The 18,091-nt window shown below is 43.5% G+C and overlaps 1 protein-coding gene and 1 long non-coding RNA gene across 7 annotated transcripts in view; one reads left to right on the plus strand and one right to left on the minus strand.

The window, feature by feature from the left end:
- The window catches only part of LOC144891663 (uncharacterized), a 166,383-nt gene extending 150,354 nt beyond the window's left edge, over window positions 1-16,029 (minus strand). For all 3 annotated transcript variants that reach the window (XR_013623011.1, XR_013623010.1, XR_013623009.1), the window contains exon 1: window positions 16,001-16,029. This is a non-coding gene — a long non-coding RNA (uncharacterized LOC144891663). The remainder of the gene's footprint in view (window positions 1-16,000) is intronic.
- The window catches only part of LOC137426994 (cholecystokinin receptor type A-like), a 68,707-nt gene continuing 64,951 nt past the window's right edge, over window positions 14,336-18,091 (plus strand). For 2 of the 4 annotated variants that reach the window (XM_078775321.1, XM_078775326.1), the window contains exon 1: window positions 14,352-14,403. The gene's annotated coding sequence lies outside the window, so the exon portion shown is untranslated. Of the gene's footprint in view, window positions 14,404-18,091 lie in introns of all 4 variants that reach the window. The other 2 variants (XM_068116085.2, XM_078775313.1) reach the window with 2 other exon arrangements.

Raw genomic sequence — 18,091 nt, forward strand, 5'->3', positions numbered from 1 at the left:
TCAGGGTTGAGGGAACAATGAACGGAGCAAAGAACAGAGATATCCTTACAGAAAACCTGAAACAGAGCGCTCAGGACCTCAGACTGGGCCGAAGGTTCACCTTCCAACAGGACAATGACCCTAAGCACACAGCCAAGACAACGTGGGAGTGGCTTAGGGACAACTCTGTGAAGGTCCTTGAGTGGCACAGCCAGAGCCCTGACTTGAACCCAATCGAACATCTCTGGAGAGACCTGAAAATGGCTGTCCACCGACGGTCCCCATTCAACCTGACAGAGCTTGAGAGGATCTGCAGAGAAGAATGGCAGAAAATCCCCAAATCCAGGTGTGCAAAGCTTGTGGCGTCATACCCAAGAAGACTCGAGGCTGTAATCGCTGCCAAAGGTGCTTCAACTAAGTACTGAGTTAAGGGTCTGAATACTTATGTCAATGTGATTTCAGTTTTTTCTTTTTAATAAATTTGCAAAACTTTCTAAAATCCTGTTTTCTCTTCGTCATTATGGGGTATTGAGTGGAGATTGATGAGGGAAAAAATGAATTTAAACGATTTCAGCATAAGGCTGCAACATAACAAAATGTGAAAAAAGTGAAGGGGTCTGAATACTTTCTGAATGCACTGTACGCATCTCACTTTTTGAGATTAGTGCCGGTGATATACAGGGTGATTGAAAAGTAACTCCCTATTTTAAAATATTTAGAAATTATTTATTTATTGTAATAATTTTCTCAAATTTTTAGTGTTTGTTGTTTAATGTATGAGAATTTAATCTGTGTTGGTTTTTTTTCAGATTATTTTTTGTTTGAAATTCGGAAGCCCTACAAACATGGCTGGACGTCTTTCCCTGCAGGAGCGTGCCCAGCTAGTGGTATGAAGATTGGTCTGATCTCTTTAAAAATATCCTCTGGTCTGATGAAGCGGTATTTCACATCGGTGGGTTTGTGAACCGTCACAACTGCTATTACTGGGCAGGAGAAGATCCTCGTGTTATTTCTGAAAAAACGCAATATCGGCCCAAGGTAACGGTGTGGTGTGGAATGACTTCGGAAAGGATTGTAGGTCCCTTCATTCTTCGCGATACCATGAATGCCAAAAGGTACCTCACCATGCTGCAAGACGAAATCTGGCCAATTATATCAGTGCTTCGGAGAATGTTGAAGATTTGATTTTCATGCAAGATGGCGCTCCTCCACATTTTGCCATTGTTGTTCGTGAATGGCTGAATGCCCACTTCCCTGGGAGATGGATGGGTCGTCGTGGTCCGTATGAGTGGCCAGCCAGGAGCCCTGACTTAACACCATGTGACTTTTTTCTTTGGGGTTGGGTAAAAGAGCAAGTCTGCTGTACCAAACCAACGACTTTGGAAGAACTTGAAGGGCAAATACGAGAAGTTATGTCTTCCATCCCACAAGAGTTCCTGGTGAAATCAGTTGACGCGGTTCCCGGGCGGCTTGAGAAGCTGGTGGCGAATTCTGGTGCCCATATCGAATTTTAAATACAACTACATGCTATACGCTTTCTTCTTATATCCATTTCTTGTAAAAATTATAGTTAAGAAATAAATTATAACTATTTTAAAATAGGGAGTTACTTTTCAATCACCCTTATAAGGCAATACGTATATACGCATCTCAGTGTACCGTATGCGAGATCGATGCCGGTGTGTGTGTGTGTGTGTGTGTTACTGTGTGTGTGTGTGTGTGTGTTACTGTGTGTGTGTGTGTGTTTGTGTTACTATGTGTGTGTTGTGTTACTGTGTGTGTGTGTGTGTGTGTTACGATGTGTGTGTTGTGTTACTGTGTGTGTGTGTGTGTGTGTGTGTGTGTGTGTGTTTGTGTTACTATGTGTGTGTTGTGTTACTGTGTGTGTGTGTGTGTGTGTGTGTGTGTGTGTGTGTGTTACTGTGAGTGTGTGTGTGTTTGTGTGTGTGTTAATGTACTTCAAGGCAAGATGCCGTCGTGTGCTGCCGACGGGTGCACAAGTTTTTTCCGATTTTTTTGTTTTGTTAAACTGCAAACCAAAGAAATACATATGTGGATACCAAAGAATTTTTTAATTTCAACAATTTTCTGGATGAAATGGTGCATTATTTAAAAAAAGTGCAAGGGTGCCAATATTTCAGGCCACGACTGTATGTATAACTATATATACACGAGCTTGGGTCGGCTCGCTGCGCTCCCCTCACCACACGTCGTTACTGAGGAGCGGGCTTATTTTAGTTGAGGCTAATGCCTGTACCTGAGTTGCTGTGTTGTCATGATTTACACCAATCTTAATACAAACAATTATTTTGCACAAATTTATTTGTAGTGTTTGTGATATTACATTTTTATAAGCAATTTAGGTTGAAAAAAAATAAAAGAAGCCCTCAGCACATACATACAGGAGGGGTTCGTGCAGACTGGAAGTTTGGGACGATTACACCTCACCACCACGTAATTTAAAGCACCTCACCACCACGTAATTCAAAACACCTCACCACCACGTAATTCAAAACACCTCACCACCACGTTAGTCAAATCACCTCACCACCACGTAATTCAAAACACCTCACCACCACGTAATTCAAAACACCTCACCACCACGTTATTCAAAACACCTCACAACCACGTAATTCAAAACACCTCACCACCACGTAATTCAAAACACCTCACCACCACGTTATTCAAAACACCTCACCACCACGTTATTCAAAACACCTCACCACCACGTTATTCAAAACACCTCACCACCACGTTATTCAAAACACCTCACCACCACGTTATTCAAAACACCTCACCACCACGTTATTCAAAACACCTCACCACCACGTTATTCAAAACACCTCACCACCACGTTATTCAAAACACCTCACCACCACGTTATTCAAAACACCTCACCACCACGTTATTCAAAACACCTCACCACCACGTAATTCAAAACACCTCACCACCACGTAATCCAAAACACCTCACCACCTAATTCAAAACACCTCACCACCACTTAATTCAAAACACCTCACCACCACATAATTCAAAACACCTCACCGCCACGTAATTCAAAACACCTCACCACCACGTAATTCAAAACACCTCACCACCACGTAATTCAAAACACCTCACCACCACATAATTCAAAACACCTCACCACCATGTAATTCAAAACACCTCACCACCACATAATTCAAAACACCTCACCTCCACATAATTCAAAACACCTCACCACCACGTAATTCAAAACACCTCACCACCACGTTATTCAAAACACCTCACCACCACGTTATTCAAAACACCTCACCACCATGTAATTCAAAACACCTCACCACCACGTTATTCAAAACACCTCACCACCACATAATTCAAAACACCTCACCACCATGTAATTCCAAACACCTCACCACCACGTAATTCAAAACAACTCACCACCACGTAATTCAAAACACCTCACCGCCACATAATTCAAAACACCTCACCACCACATAATTCAAAACACCTCACCACCACGTAATTCAAAACACCTCACCACCATGTTATTCAAAACACCTCACCACCACATAATTCAAAACACCTCACCACCATGTAATTCAAAACACCTCACCACCACGTAATTCAAAACACCTCACCACCACGTAATTCAAAACACCTCACAGCCACATAATTCAAAACACCTCACCACCACATAATTCAAAACACCTCACCGCCACATAATTCAAAACACCTCACCGCCACGTAATTCAAAACACCTCACCACCACGTAATTCAAAACACCTCACCGCCACGTAATTCAAAACACCTCACCGCCATGTAATTCAAAACACCTCACCACCACATAATTCAAAACACCTCACCACCACGTAATTCAAAACACCTCACCACCACGTAATTCAAAACACCTCACCGCCACATAATTCAAAACACCTCACCTCCACATAATTCAAAACACGTCACCGCCACATAATTCAAAACACCTCACCACCACGTAATTCAAAACACCCCACCGCCACGTAATTCAAAACACCTCACCGCCACGTAATTCAAAACACCTCACCACCACGTAATTCAAAACACCTCACCACCACGTAATTCAAAACACCTCACCACCACGTAATTCAAAACACCTCACCACCACGTAATTCAAAACACCTCACCACCACGTAATTCAAAACACCTCACCACCACATAATTCAAAACACCTCACCACCACGTAATTCAAAACACCTCACCACCACGTAATTCAAAACACCTCACCACCACATAATTCAAAACACTTCACCACCACGTAATTCAAAACACCTCACCGCCACATAATTCAAAACACCTCACCACCACATAATTCAAAACACCTCACCACCACGTAATTCAAAACACCTCACCACCATGTAATCCAAAACACCTCACCGCCACGTAATTCAAAACACCTCACCGCCACATAATTCAAAACACCTCACCACCACGTAATTCAAAACACCTCACCTCCACATAATTCAAAACACCTCACCACCACGTAATTCAAAACACCTCACCGCCACGTAATTCAAAACACCTCACCACCACGTAATTCAAAACACCTCACCGCCACGTAATTCAAAACACCTCACCACAACATAATTCAAACACCTCACCGCCACATAATTCAAAACACCTCACCGCCACATAATTCAAAACACCTCATCACCACGTAATTCAAAACACCTCACCACCACATAATTAAAAACACCTCACCACCACGTAATTCAAAACACCTCACCACCACGTAATTCAAAACACCTCACCGCCATGCAATTCAAAACACCTCACCACCACGTGATTCAAAACACCTCACCACCACGTAATTCAAAACACCTCACCACCACATAATTCAAAACACCTCACCACCATGTAATTCAAAACACCTCACCACCACGTAATTCAAAACACCTCACCACCACATAATTCAAAACACCTCACCACCACATAATTCAAAACACCTCACCACCACGTAATTCAAAACACCTCACCACCATGTTATTCAAAACACCTCACCACCACATAATTCAAAACACCTCACCACCATGTAATTCAAAACACCTCACCACCACGTAATTCAAAACACCTCACCACCACGTAATTCAAAACACCTCACAGCCACATAATTCAAAACACCTCACCACCACATAATTCAAAACACCTCACCGCCACATAATTCAAAACACCTCACCGCCACGTAATTCAAAACACCTCACCACCACGTAATTCAAAACACCTCACCGCCACGTAATTCAAAACACCTCACCGCCATGTAATTCAAAACACCTCACCACCACGTAATTCAAAACACCTCACCACCACGTAATTCAAAACACCTCACCACCACGTAATTCAAAACACCTCACCGCCACATAATTCAAAACACCTCACAGCCACATAATTCAAAACACGTCACCGCCACATAATTCAAAACACCTCACCACCACGTAATTCAAAACACCCCACCGCCACGTAATTCAAAACACCTCACCGCCACGTAATTCAAAACACCTCACCACCACGTAATTCAAAACACCTCACCACCATGTAATTCAAAACACCTCACCACCACGTAATTCAAAACACCTCACCACCACGCAATTCAAAACACCTCACCACCACGTAATTCAAAACACCTCACCACCACATAATTCAAAACACCTCACCACCACGTAATTCAAAACACCTCACCACCACGTAATTCAAAACACCTCACCACCACATAATTCAAAACACTTCACCACCACGTAATTCAAAACACCTCACCGCCACATAATTCAAAACACCTCACTGCCACATAATTCAAAACACCTCACCACCACATAATTCAAAACACCTCACCACCACGTAATTCAAAACACCTCACCACCACGTAATCCAAAACACCTCACCGCCACGTAATTCAAAACACCTCACCGCCACATAATTCAAAACACCTCACCACCACGTAATTCAAAACACCTCACCTCCACATAATTCAAAACACCTCACCACCACGTAATTCAAAACACCTCACCTCCACGTAATTCAAAACACCTCACCACCACGTAATTCAAAACACCTCACCACCACGTAATTCAAAACACCTCACCGCCACGTAATTCAAAACACCTCACCACAACATAATTCAAAACACCTCACCGCCACATAATTCAAAACACCTCACCGCCACATAATTCAAAACACCTCATCACCACGTAATTCAAAACACCTCACCACCACATAATTAAAAACACCTCACCACCACGTAATTCAAAACACCTCACCGCCATGCAATTCAAAACACCTCACCACCACGTGATTCAAAACACCTCACCACCACGTAATTCAAAACACCTCACCACCACATAATTCAAAACACCTCACCACCATGTAATTCAAAACACCTCACCACCACGTAATTCAAAACACCTCACCGCCACATAATTCAAAACACCTCACCACCACATAATTCAAAACACCTCACCACCACGTAATTCAAAACACCTCACCACCATGTTATTCAAAACACCTCACCACCACATAATTCAAAACACCTCACCACCATGTAATTCAAAACACCTCACCACCACGTAATTCAAAACACCTCACCACCACGTAATTCAAAACACCTCACAGCCACATAATTCAAAACACCTCACTACCACGTAATTCAAAACACCTCACCACCACGTAATTCAAAACACCTCACCGCCACGTAATTCAAAACACCCCACCGCCACATAATTCAAAACACCTCACCGCCACATAATTCAAAACACCTCACCGCCACATAATTCAAAACACCTCACTGCCACATAATTCAAAACACCTCACCGCCACGTAATTCAAAACACCTCACCACCACGTAATTCAAAACACCTCACCGCCACGTAATTCAAAACACCTCACCGCCATGTAATTCAAAACACCTCACCACCACGTAATTCAAAACACCTCACCACCACATAATTCAAAACACCTCACCACCACGTAATTCAAAACACCTCACCACCACGTAATTCAAAACACCTCACCGCCACATAATTCAAAACACCTCACCATCACATAATTCAAAACACGTCACCGCCACATAATTCAAAACACCTCACCACCACGTAATTCAAAACACCCCACTGCCACGTAATTCAAAACACCTCACCGCCACGTAATTCAAAACACCTCACCACCACGTAATTCAAAACACCTCACCACCACGTAATTCAAAACACCTCACCACCACGTAATTCAAAACATCTCACCACCATGTAATTCAAAACACCTCACCACCACGTAATTCAAAACACCTCACCACCACATAATTCAAAACACCTCACCACCACGTAATTCAAAACACCTCACCACCACGTAATTCAAAACACCTCACCACCACGTAATTCAAAACACTTCACCACCACGTAATTCAAAACACCTCACCGCCACATAATTCAAAACACCTCAGCTCCACATAATTCAAAACACTTCACCACCACATAATTCAAAACACCTCACCACCACGTAATTCAAAACACCTTACCACCATGTAATCCAAAACACCTCACCGCCACGTAATTCAAAACACCTCACCGCCACGTAATTCAAAACACCTCACCACCACGTAATTCAAAACACCTCACCTCCACATAATTCAAAACGCCTCACCACCACGTAATTCAAAACACCTCACTGCCACGTAATTCAAAACACCTCACCACCACGTAATTCAAAACACCTCACCGCCACGTAATTCAAAACACCTCCCCACAACATAATTCAAAACACCTCACCACCACATAATTCAAAACACCTCACCACCACGTAATTCAAAACACCTCACCGCCACGTAATTCAAAACACCTCCCCACAACATAATTCAAAACACCTAATCACCACATAATTCAAAACACCTCACCACCACATATTTAAAAACACCTCACCACCACGTAATTCAAAACACCTCACCACCACGTAATTCAAAACACCTCACCTCCACGCAATTCAAAACACCTCACCACCACGTGATTCAAAACACCTCACCACCACGTAATTCAAAACACCTCACCACCACGTAATTCAAAACACCTCACCACCACGTAATTCAAAACACCTCACCACCACATAATTCAAAACACCTCACCACCACGTAATTCAAAACACCTCAACACCACATAATTAAAAACACCTCACCACCACGTAATTCAAAACACCTCACCACCACGTAATTCAAAACACCTCACCGCCACGCAATTCAAAACACCTCACCACCACGTAATTCAAAACCCCTCACCACCACGTAATTCAAAACACCTCCCCGCCATGTAATTCAAAACACTTCACCACCATGTAATTCAAAACACCTCACCACCACGTAATTCAAAACACCTCACCGCCACGTAATTGAAAACACCTCACCACCACGTAATTCAAAACCCCTCACCACCACGTAATTCAAAACACCTCCCCGCCATGTAATTCAAAACACTTCACCACCATGTAATTCAAAACACCTCACCACCATGTAATTCAAAACACCTCACCACCACGTAATTCAAAACACCTCACCACCACGTAATTCAAAACACCTCACAGCCACATAATTCAAAACACCTCACCACCACATAATTCAAAACACCTCACCGCCACATAATTCAAAACACCTCACCGCCACGTAATTCAAAACACCTCACCACCACGTAATTCAAAACACCTCACCGCCACGTAATTCAAAACACCTCACCGCCATGTAATTCAAAACACCTCACCACCACATAATTCAAAACACCTCACCACCACGTAATTCAAAACACCTCACCACCACGTAATTCAAAACACCTCACCGCCACATAATTCAAAACACCTCACCTCCACATAATTCAAAACACGTCACCGCCACATAATTCAAAACACCTCACCACCATGTAATTCAAAACACCCCACCGCCACGTAATTCAAAACACCTCACCGCCACGTAATTCAAAACACCTCACCACCATGTAATTCAAAACACCTCACCACCACGTAATTCAAAACACCTCACCACCACGTAATTCAAAACACCTCACCACCACGTAATTCAAAACACCTCACCACCACGTAATTCAAAACACCTCACCACCACATAATTCAAAACACCTCACCACCACGTAATTCAAAACACCTCACCACCACGTAATTCAAAACACCTCACCACCACATAATTCAAAACACTTCACCACCACGTAATTCAAAACACCTCACCGCCACATAATTCAAAACACCTCACCACCACATAATTCAAAACACCTCACCACCACGTAATTCAAAACACCTCACCACCATGTAATCCAAAACACCTCACCGCCACGTAATTCAAAACACCTCACCGCCACATAATTCAAAACACCTCACCACCACGTAATTCAAAACACCTCACCCCCACATAATTCAAAACACCTCACCACCACGTAATTCAAAACACCTCACCGCCACGTAATTCAAAACACCTCACCACCACGTAATTCAAAACACCTCACCGCCACGTAATTCAAAACACCTCACCACAACATAATTCAAACACCTCACCGCCACATAATTCAAAACACCTCACCGCCACATAATTCAAAACACCTCATCACCACGTAATTCAAAACACCTCACCACCACATAATTAAAAACACCTCACCACCACGTAATTCAAAACACCTCACCACCACGTAATTCAAAACACCTCACCGCCATGCAATTCAAAACACCTCACCACCACGTGATTCAAAACACCTCACCACCACGTAATTCAAAACACCTCACCACCACATAATTCAAAACACCTCACCACCATGTAATTCAAAACACCTCACCACCACGTAATTCAAAACACCTCACCACCACATAATTCAAAACACCTCACCACCACATAATTCAAAACACCTCACCACCACGTAATTCAAAACACCTCACCACCATGTTATTCAAAACACCTCACCACCACATAATTCAAAACACCTCACCACCATGTAATTCAAAACACCTCACCACCACGTAATTCAAAACACCTCACCACCACGTAATTCAAAACACCTCACAGCCACATAATTCAAAACACCTCACCACCACATAATTCAAAACACCTCACCGCCACATAATTCAAAACACCTCACCGCCACGTAATTCAAAACACCTCACCACCACGTAATTCAAAACACCTCACCGCCACGTAATTCAAAACACCTCACCGCCATGTAATTCAAAACACCTCACCACCACGTAATTCAAAACACCTCACCACCACGTAATTCAAAACACCACACCACCACGTAATTCAAAACACCTCACCGCCACATAATTCAAAACACCTCACCTCCACATAATTCAAAACACGTCACCGCCACATAATTCAAAACACCTCACCACCACGTATTTCAAAACACCCCACCGCCACGTAATTCAAAACACCTCACCGCCACGTAATTCAAAACACCTCACCACCACGTAATTCAAAACACCTCACCACCATGTAATTCAAAACACCTCACCACCACGTAATTCAAAACACCTCACCACCACGCAATTCAAAACACCTCACCACCACGTAATTCAAAACACCTCACCACCACATAATTCAAAACACCTCACCACCACGTAATTCAAAACACCTCACCACCACGTAATTCAAAACACCTCACCACCACATAATTCAAAACACTTCACCACCACGTAATTCAAAACACCTCACCGCCACATAATTCAAAACACCTCACTGCCACATAATTCAAAACACCTCACCACCACATAATTCAAAACACCTCACCACCACGTAATTCAAAACACCTCACCACCACGTAATCCAAAACACCTCACCGCCACGTAATTCAAAACACCTCACCGCCACATAATTCAAAACACCTCACCACCACGTAATTCAAAACACCTCACCTCCACATAATTCAAAACACCTCACCACCACGTAATTAAAAACACCTCACCGCCACGTAATTCAAAACACCTCACCACCACGTAATTCAAAACACCTCACCACCACGTAATTCAAAACACCTCACCGCCACGTAATTCAAAACACCTCACCACAACATAATTCAAAACACCTCACCGCCACATAATTCAAAACACCTCACCGCCACATAATTCAAAACACCTCATCACCACGTAATTCAAAACACCTCACCACCACATAATTAAAAACACCTCACCACCACGTAATTCAAAACACCTCACCGCCATGCAATTCAAAACACCTCACCACCACGTGATTCAAAACACCTCACCACCACGTAATTCAAAACACCTCACCACCACATAATTCAAAACACCTCACCACCATGTAATTCAAAACACCTCACCACCACGTAATTCAAAACACCTCACCGCCACATAATTCAAAACACCTCACCACCACATAATTCAAAACACCTCACCACCACGTAATTCAAAACACCTCACCACCATGTTATTCAAAACACCTCACCACCACATAATTCAAAACACCTCACCACCATGTAATTCAAAACACCTCACCACCACGTAATTCAAAACACCTCACCACCACGTAATTCAAAACACCTCACAGCCACATAATTCAAAACACCTCACTACCACGTAATTCAAAACACCTCACCACCACGTAATTCAAAACACCTCACCGCCACGTAATTCAAAACACCCCACCGCCACATAATTCAAAACACCTCACCGCCACATAATTCAAAACACCTCACCGCCACATAATTCAAAACACCTCACTGCCACATAATTCAAAACACCTCACCGCCACGTAATTCAAAACACCTCACCACCACGTAATTCAAAACACCTCACCGCCTCGTAATTCAAAACACCTCACCGCCATGTAATTCAAAACACCTCACCACCACGTAATTCAAAACACCTCACCACCACATAATTCAAAACACCTCACCACCACGTAATTCAAAACACCTCACCACCACGTAATTCAAAACACCTCACCGCCACATAATTCAAAACACCTCACCATCACATAATTCAAAACACGTCACCGCCACATAATTCAAAACACCTCACCACCACGTAATTCAAAACACCCCACTGCCACGTAATTCAAAACACCTCACCGCCACGTAATTCAAAACACCTCACCACCACGTAATTCAAAACACCTCACCACCACGTAATTCAAAACACCTCACCACCACGTAATTCAAAACATCTCACCACCATGTAATTCAAAACACCTCACCACCACGTAATTCAAAACACCTCACCACCACATAATTCAAAACACCTCACCACCACGTAATTCAAAACACCTCACCACCACGTAATTCAAAACACCTCACCACCACGTAATTCAAAACACTTCACCACCACGTAATTCAAAACACCTCACCGCCACATAATTCAAAACACCTCAGCTCCACATAATTCAAAACACTTCACCACCACATAATTCAAAACACCTCACCACCACGTAATTCAAAACACCTTACCACCATGTAATCCAAAACACCTCACCGCCACGTAATTCAAAACACCTCACCGCCACGTAATTCAAAACACCTCACCACCACGTAATTCAAAACACCTCACCTCCACATAATTCAAAACGCCTCACCACCACGTAATTCAAAACACCTCACTGCCACGTAATTCAAAACACCTCACCACCACGTAATTCAAAACACCTCACCGCCACGTAATTCAAAACACCTCCCCACAACATAATTCAAAACACCTCACCACCACATAATTCAAAACACCTCACCACCACGTAATTCAAAACACCTCACCGCCACGTAATTCAAAACACCTCCCCACAACATAATTCAAAACACCTCATCACCACGTAATTCAAAACACCTCACCACCACATAATTAAAAACACCTCACCACCACGTAATTCAAAACACCTCACCACCACGTAATTCAAAACACCTCACCTCCACGCAATTCAAAACACCTCACCACCACGTGATTCAAAACACCTCACCACCACGTAATTCAAAACACCTCACCACCACGTAATTCAAAACACCTCACCACCACGTAATTCAAAACACCTCACCACCACATAATTCAAAACACCTCACCACCACGTAATTCAAAACACCTCACCACCACATAATTAAAAACACCTCACCACCACGTAATTCAAAACACCTCACCACCACGTAATTCAAAACACCTCACCGCCACGCAATTCAAAACACCTCACCACCACGTAATTCAAAACCCCTCACCACCACGTAATTCAAAACACCTCCCCGCCATGTAATTCAAAACACTTCACCACCATGTAATTCAAAACACCTCACCACCACGTAATTCAAAACACCTCACCGCCACGTAACTCAAAACACACCACCACGTGATTCAAAACAACTCACCACCACATAATTAAAAACACCTCACCACCACGTAATTCAAAACACCTCACAACCACATAATTAAAAACACCTCACCACCACGTAATTCAAAAGACGTCACCATCACGTAATTCAAAAGACCTCACCACCACGATATTAAAAACACTTCATAACCACGGAAACAAAAGTTTCAGGAAGTAGTTCAGTGACAACAGACACTGCCCAGATATGTAAATATATAATTATAGACAGACGACTGTACCTGAGTTGCTGTTTTGTCATGGTTTACATCATAATACAAACAATTATATTGCACAAATCTATTTTTAATATACGTGATATTACATTTTATAAACAATTGAAGTTGAAGATTTAAGTTGAAATTGTTTTTTTTTTTTTTTTTCAAAATTTTCAAAAAGAATACCATTAGGACATACCCACGGGGGAGATAGGTGCATACCAGAAGTTTGGATACGTATATATATATATATATATATATATATATATATATATATATATATATATATATATATGCCGATGAAAGCCTGCAGGTAGTATAATGACCAACCTATGTTTGTTTGTCCATGCTTTATACTTTTTAAATGCGGAGCATCAAGCAACAAAGCAGCACGTACCATTTTAAGGTGTTTGTCATGACTCGGTGCCGGTGGGGATTCGAGCCTCTACCTCCCCGAGTTCGGGCGGATGCCCTTACCATGATCATTACACTACACACCGAAGCTGGTACAATGAGTGATGTTCGGGTAATTTTACAATACCAACTTGTACAAAGATTGAAATCTCCTGATATTTGATCATTTGAATTTGGAATCTTTGTTCGGGAAACGAGCAAATTTTAGAGAATGAAACCAACAGACAACGAGAAGAAAAGCCAAACATTCTGATTAACATAGAGAGAAAGAAATACAGACAATAAGAGACTGATAAACAACGATAGTGACTGAGCTTGTGGTGGGGTCGGAGGGGGGCGGTGTATGTGGGAAAGGGTTGGTTTGGAGGGCGGGAATCGGGGAATCGAGTGGTGAGGACTCTGCGGTTGTGAGAAGAGAGGGAGAGAGAGACAGAACGAGACCGTCCAGTTAAGGTGGGAGAATGTGTACATGACGACTACACGTGTGATCATGATTCTTTAACTGGCACTCTTCACACGTTACACTTTTCACACGTTACACTCTTCACACGTTACACTCTTCACACTTTACACTCTTCACACGTTAAACTCTTCACACGTTACACTCTTCACACATTACCCTCTTCACACGTTAAACTCTTCACACGTTACACTCTTCACACGTTAAACTCTTCACACGTTACACTCTTCACACATTACCCTCTTCACACGTTAAACTCTTCACACGTTACACTCTTCACACGTTACACTCTTCACACGTTACACTCTTCACACGTTACACTCTTCACACGTTACACTCTTCACACGTTACACTCTTCACACATTACGCTTTTTACACGTTACACTCTTCACACGTTACTCTTCACACATTCAACTCTTCACACGTTACACTCTTCACACGTTACACTCTTCACACTTTGCACTTCACACATCACACTTTTTACACGTTACACTCTTCACACTTTGCACTTCACACATCACACTTTTTACACGTTACACTCTTCACACGTTACACTCTTCACACGTTACCCTCTTCACACGTTACCCTCTTCACACGTTACACTCTTCACACGTTACACTCTTCACACTTTACACTCTTCACACATTCAACTCTTCACACGTTACCCTCTTCACACGTTACACTCTTCACACGTTACACTCTTCACACTTTGCACTTCACACATCACACTTTTTACACGTTACACTCTTCACACGTTACACTCTTCACACGTTACCCTCTTCACACGTTACCCTCTTCACACGTTAAACTCTTCACACGTTACACTCTTCACACTTTACACTCTTCACACATTCAACTCTTCACACGTTACCCTCTTCACACGTTACACTCTTCACACGTTACACTCTTCACACGTTACTCCCTTCATTTCTGACGCTCCATCTCATCCAGATCACTATTTATATATGAATTATTATATTATTCCACCTCTCATACCCATTCATACACAACAGTTCCTTTCGCAACGCGGACTGTAAACTGTCAATTGTCATACAGTTTTATTATTATTTTTATCCACATGAGTATAACAAACCTCTCATTTACCCTTCATTCATCTTTCCGTTGTCGATAATGATATAGCGAGAGTGTGATGGAAATATACAAACCGAGTTGGGGTGTTTACGTCATGGCTGCCGCTTTTGAGTCTTGACGAGTCCATTCTGGACCCTTCGCGGGCTTTGGGTTGTGATTCCCTGGGGGCTCCATCGGGCACTCGTCATAACTCTGCTGTGCCCGTGGGGCGTAGAGCAATTGCTTCCGAACAAGATCGCGAAAGAAATTTACTTTAGCAAATGTGTTCGTGATGAATGTGGGAATGGGTTGTGGTCCGTGTGGAAATATGTCATAAGCTATTGGAATCCAAGCGTGAAGTTGATGCCATATTATATAGGCCTATTGATATAATTGAATCGAAGGTCCACCGTGACTGTCCTCCCTGGATGTTCGGATTACTGGCTCCATAATTCTCAGCACAGCTTTCGGCAAAGATAAGAGCGGCACATTCTTACTGGTGAGCTCATGTCGACTTACACGTGGAGATGTAGTCTGTAGAAAGTGTTTCTGCACCACCACTTCCCCCATCTCCTTCCCGCAGCACCTCTTCTCCCTCCTCCCATTCCCCCAGGCCCCAATCCACCGCACCATCTCTTCCCCACCCTTCACCCCCACACAACCTCTTCTCCTCCCCGCACTACCTCTTCTCTCCCCGCACTACCTCTTCTCTCCCCGCACTACCTCTTCTCTCCCCGCACTACCTCTTCTCTCCCCGCCCACTTTTTCTCCCCAGCCCCTCCTCCCCGCCCACTTTTTCTCCCCAGCCCCTCCTCCCCGCACCATCTCTTCTCCCCCACTCCTCCTCCCCGCATTACCTCTTCTTCCACCGCCCTTCCTCCCCACACCACCTCTTCTCTGCCTGCCTCTCCTCCCCACCTCTTCTCCTCCCCTTCCCCCATGCCCCATTCCCTCGCACCATCTCTTCCCCACTCTTCACCCCCACACAACCTCTTCTCCTCCCACTCCTCATCTGCACACCACCTCTTCTCTCCCCACTCCTCCTCCCCGCACTACCTCTCCTCTCCCCACCCCACCTTTTCTCCCCAGTCCCTCCTCCCCGCACCATCCCTTCTCTCCCCACCCCATCTCTTCTCCCCCACCCCTCTTCACCGCATTACCTCTTCTTCCCCCGCCCTTCCTCCCCGCACCACGTCTTCTCTCCCTGCCTCTCATCCCCACCTCTTCTCCCCCACCCCTCTATTCCGCCCCACCTCTTCTCCCCCACCCCTCTATCCCGCACCACCTATTCTCCCCCACTCCTCCTTCTCACACCACCTCTTCTCCCTCACCCCTCCTCCCCACACCATCTTTTCTCTCCCCACCCCATATCTTCTCCCCCTGCCCTTCCTCCCCGCACCACCTCTTCTCTCCCCGCCTCTCATCCCTGCACCACGTCTTCTCCCCCACTCCTCCTCCCCGCACCACCTCTCCTCCCCGCACCACCTCTCCTGCCCCACCCCTCCTCCTCGCACCACCTCTCCTCCCCCACCCCTCCTCCCCGCACCACCTCTTCTCCCCCACCCCTCCTCCCCACACCACCTCTTCTCCCCCACCCCTCCTCCCCACACCACCTCTTCTCCCCCACCCCTCCTCCCCGCACTACCTCCCCACCACCTCTGCTCCTTCTGCTCCGCCCCACTCCACACCCCCTTTTACCCCACAAATCCCCTGCTTCTCGCATTGTCACTTGTGCACAGACTGGAGTAAATGAGAAAATATAAATTAAATAACCCAAGAGAGGTGGAGATGGATGGGATTGGAAATGGAAAACGCAGCGGAGTAGGGAAACTAGGTTAGTGGAAAATGGGAGTAAGGGAAGGGAAGATGAGAGAGGAGAGAGGAGAGAGGAGGTATATGGGGATAATATGCGTGGTGACGGGGGTCACATTCTCATCATATTTACGTACGTTCTAGATAAATTAAAGATCATTTGATATGCTCAGATGGTGCGAACAAAAAGCAGGGGACTGGACAGCAACTTGTTTAATAATAATAATTGATACCATCAACAAAAGCAATCCATTGAAATAATCCATTGAAATAATCCATTGAAATAATCCATCGTAATAATCCATTGAAATAATCAATTGTAATAATCCATTGAAATAATCCATTGAAATAATCCATTGAAATAATCCATTGTAATAATCCATTGAAATAATCCATTGAAATAATCCATTGTAATAATCCATTGAAATAATCAATTGTAATAATCCATTGAAATAATCAATTGTAATAATCCATTGAAATAATCCATTGTAATAATCCATTGAAATAATCAATTGAAATAATCCATTGAAATAATCCATTGTAATAATTCATTGTAATAATCAATTGAAATAATCCATTGAAATAATCCATTGAAATAATCCATTTTAATAATCCATTGTAATAATCCATTGAAATAATCCATTGTAATAATCCATTGAAATAATCCATTGAAATAATCCATTGAAATAATCCATTGAAATAATCCATTGAAATAATCCATTGAAATAATCCATTGAAATAATCCAGGGCAGAAACAACTGCCATATGAGATGTTTTTGCACTTGTATTCGAATCTCA

The sequence above is a fragment of the Myxine glutinosa genome, chromosome 1 (genome assembly GCF_964187855.1).
Source record: "Myxine glutinosa chromosome 1, kmMyxGlut1.1, whole genome shotgun sequence".
Classification (NCBI taxonomy): domain Eukaryota; kingdom Metazoa; phylum Chordata; class Myxini; order Myxiniformes; family Myxinidae; genus Myxine; species Myxine glutinosa.